The sequence below is a fragment of the Micropterus dolomieu genome, linkage group LG06, assembly GCF_021292245.1.
Source record: "Micropterus dolomieu isolate WLL.071019.BEF.003 ecotype Adirondacks linkage group LG06, ASM2129224v1, whole genome shotgun sequence".
NCBI lineage: Eukaryota > Metazoa > Chordata > Actinopteri > Centrarchiformes > Centrarchidae > Micropterus > Micropterus dolomieu.
In genome coordinates, this window is record NC_060155.1 from 25,993,481 (window position 1) to 25,997,952 (window position 4,472).

Genomic DNA, 4,472 nt, shown 5'->3' on the forward strand with positions numbered 1-4,472 from the left:
CCCAACCCTCTCCTGGAGGCACACTAGTCCTGCATGTTTTGGATCTCTCCCTGCTCTCACACAGCTGATTTAACAGCTTTAGCAGTTCATAACGAGATGATCATTTGAATCAGCTGTGTGGGAGCAGGGAGAGATCCAAAACATGCAGGACTAGTGTGCCTCCAGGAGAGGGTTGGGAAACACTGCTTTTAAAGGAATTGTGCTGTAAAGCACTGTCTACCTTGTATCTTACTAGTTTTAGGAATCTTCTATCTAACCAAGACTAAGACATTTCTTAGACACGACACCCAGTATTTCATTTGATGTGGTTCTCAAGAATGAACACTGTTAATTAATACAATAAAACTTTATATCTGTGAAATATCTGTGAAAATGACTAATAGTGAGCTGAAGTTTTTTAATCACAGTTTTTTTGTGCCAATGAAACCAGTGTTTAATTGTTGGGCATTTTAGAAATATTAACTGATAATTATTAAGTTATTAAAGAACACCCACCTTGTCAGCAGTGTTTGTTTCTGAATGTCCTTGTCCTGCTTCTCCAAACTCACTGATTGCTGACTCCAAATATATAATGATGCTTATGCGTGTGGGAGATGCTCTGTCTGTGATGCTCACGTGTCACACTGCTGCAGAACAGTGGGTTTCTTTGCATGATGCAACACAAACAGGATTTCGTGTATGTCTATACAGGTAATTACAGCATGGAAATTTTTGACAGAGTACTGGCATATTTCAGCAGCTATCCTTCATTTGAAGGATATCATTAGAAGCATTAGTAAAGCTTTCCATAGCTTTTGCATTGAAAGTTAAGAATTTAAATGACTCATGACGCTAAGATATATCCATACCTATCATTTATTTTATTTGTCCATTAGGTTTGACATGATTCAAATAACCTGCAAAAAAACACAGGTGTTTATTCAATTGGATTAGTCTCATGCAGACTCTGGGTACATGGTACATAGAGCAGTTCTGTGGCAAAATAATTTTTATTTGCTACATAATGACCTTCAATGGAAATATTTTTAGCATGTGTGACCCCAGCCATCATTATTAGTAGAGCAGTGTCATGTTTAATCAGTTAAAAGAGTCACACATAACAGTATAAGCACAGAGTTTTAGTTTAGTATTCAGTCATAAACCAAAGTATTGTGAATTTATATCTTGACCTGATGACAGCACTAGATAAAAGTTAAGCGATCACCAAATTTATTACATGGCATCCTGAGGAGAACCTGGATGCCAGATGTCATGGCCGGACTGGGTCAAAAATTCAGCAGTGGCACCGTAGCTACACCAGCCCAAACTGCTATGCATCCCCGCCCACGGACATATGCATTTACTACATACGTATGTGTACACATGGTGAAATAATATAAGCAGTATCATAAAAAAAAGTCTGTCAATCTGAGTATATATTGCAGAGTCTGTGCTGTTTGTCTTCTGTACTGATTCTAGAAACATCCTTGTTAATTAACACAATATAGGATGTAAACATTGCAGCAAAATGTTTCTCACCAACAGTGAAAATTTGGAATACACAAGTACAAACAAGTAGCCTAATAACACCAGCACAAAAAGCAATAGAATATACCTAGTAAAAACTATAAATAGTAGCAGTAGTAATAGTTTTAATAATAGGTAATAGGTTTACTGACCAAAGGCTCGATGCAGTCTGATGATTTTGACTAAATTTGCCAACCGACAGACCAACATTGCTAGCATGGCTTTTGAACGTAGGAGGTGATGGCTGATATCTCTTTTTTGGCAATTCTTATTATTTGGGAAATACTCACACAGATACATGAATACAGACGGTGCATTTTACATGTTTTTTTTCTTTGTTTAAAGTTAAGACAAAATTAAAGGAGAAAAAGAAAAACATAAATCCAATATATTATCCATCCATCCACCGATTATTCTGCGTATAGGGTCACGGGGGCAATATATTATATTAAAGGTAAATACAAAATCAAAACATTGAATTCAACCGCAAACTGACTACTGACTGAACATAACCTTAAAATATTTTCCATTGCTTAGAATGAAATTAAAACTTTAGTCAAGTGTTATCTTGGCGAATAGGTGGATATTTAATTTATTGATGGACACTTTAAAAGGACACATCACATGGATATGGATCATAATTTTTTTCTGGTTTTGGCCCTTTCTGTAGTGCTAGAGATGTCTGTGTTCTCTTGAGTACAATGGTAAATAAATAGTTGGTCTTTTTCTTGGAACAGCAAAAGACTTTTATTGTTTACTTGTTTTTGAAGGCAGTGCAATTCATGAAAAACATCTGCCATTAAAAGTTAAGATGTATAACATTTAACATAACATAAATCACAATCATTTAAAAATAACAGAGAGCATAAAAACATTTAATTGGATTTTCCTAAACCTGATGCATCAGACATTTTGTCACGATCCTGTCCTGACTCAGCCACTACATTGTAAGTGAGCTCGCCTTTTGTTCGTTGATATTAAATCCTTTGAACCGTTCCTGCCTATTTCCCGTGTCTGCATTTGGGTCCACCAACCAGCCTCACCACACACCCCTGACACATTTCTGCAAGTAGATGTAGAAATAAAATCTTTCCGCTTTCTCTCTGTTCACGTCCATAAAATCACTTTCTCTGTAAATTCTCTGAATGAGTACGTCTTCCTCAGCTGACAGTACAAAATCACACCAATTCATTCCAGTAATTAGCATATGCCCCTGTACTCAGTAGCAACTATGTATTTGTTGTAGCTCCAATTTGCTCGATTTCATTTGGAGATATGGGCAGTCAACGAAGCTTTTAACATTTGGGCACTTCATCCCAATCAGCCAAAACTGTCACGGCTCTAAGGGTTCAAAGATTAACCCGTCTGGAGCCAAAGAGCATTGTGGTGTATCACAAATTTCAATTCAATTTTATTTATATAGCGCCAAATCACAACAGTTTTTCATAAAAGAGCAGGTCTAGACCGTACTCTATGATGCTATTTACAGAAGCCCAACAATTCCCACTAAGAGCAAGCACTAGGCGACAGAGGCAAGGAAAAACTTAAGAGGCAGAAACCTCGAGCAGAACCGTGGCTCAGGGTGGGCGGCCATCTGCCTCGACCGGTTGGGGGTGAAGGGGGGGGGAGAGAGAGAGAGAGATTTTCACAGGGGTACTAGTTGACTCTTATGGCAATATTCCCAAATAGCATCTGCCTCTAATTCGAGCAGCCTCTTCATAGCCGCTGCCTGACGGATGCCTTAGAGAATCCAGTTATCCAGACCTTCCTTAAATGCATATGTAGTGTTTTGGTGCATAGCTCCTTAGTACTGATCCATTTCACTTGGCTGCTGTCTCTGTTTTTGCTACAGTATGGACCATCTTTTTAATATTCACACACTCGACATTGAAATAAAGCATTGATTTCTACATGGCAGCCACTTGTTGTGGTTCGGTTTTGTGAAAACTCTGCTTATTGAAGGATCTTTTTTACGTGTAAATGGGTAGCTTTGGGGCTTTCCAGATTAATTAATATTGACAAGCAGAATTGATGTTTCTGAAAACACCAATTCACACCTGCACTTCTAACCCCTAAATCCACAGCACAGGAAATGCAAAAACCAAGCTTCACTGCCAGCCCTAACTATTTATTCATTCATTTATCCAGATCCCAATTAGCTGCCACTAAAGTAGCAGCTACTCTTCCTGGGGTCCTCATACAACAAACATAACATACAAAATATCCTTAAAATAAAACAATGCACAATATATACATAAAACATAACATTCAAATTCTAAATAAATCTAAAAACCTTACACTTCTCATGAAAGTATCACTATATCTATACACATTCCAGCAATCTGTCAAGCAAAAAGCTTCACAACACATCCACACAACAACAAACCATTTACCAAGGCTAAAGTCTTTTAAAACTGGCCTTAGTGGGGGCTTCAACAATGAAATTTGATAATTATTCAAGATTGTGCTACACACTACAGATCTGCACACCACGTCAGTCTGGATTTTTCCATAACTAGAGAACCCTTAGTATATTGCCGAGTAGTATAAGTCTATTGGTGTCTCATACTTTATTTGTGATAACAGGCCATTTGTTTGTTTTCTAGAACAACTACTCATAAAGAAATTCAAATGCCAACCTCTCGTCTACTCTAAGCCATGAGAATCTGGCATGCACACTGTCCGTACTCAGCATCACACCTTATGGACAGGTCAGTGTGTGTCTTGCAGCTTGTTTGTAGGTCAAACAGGTCTTTTTTGGCTGCACCTGACCAGACAGGTGAACAGTAATCAAGGTAGGATAAAACTAATGCCTGTGTCATCAGCATTCTAGTGGCGGGGGTAAGAAAAGGGAAACATCGTCTAATGCTTGATATACATTTACACATTTTATATTATTAATAAATGTATTAATAATGTTTCTCCCGTGTTAACTGTCCTTTGTGGGAGGAAAAACCCTCAGACTG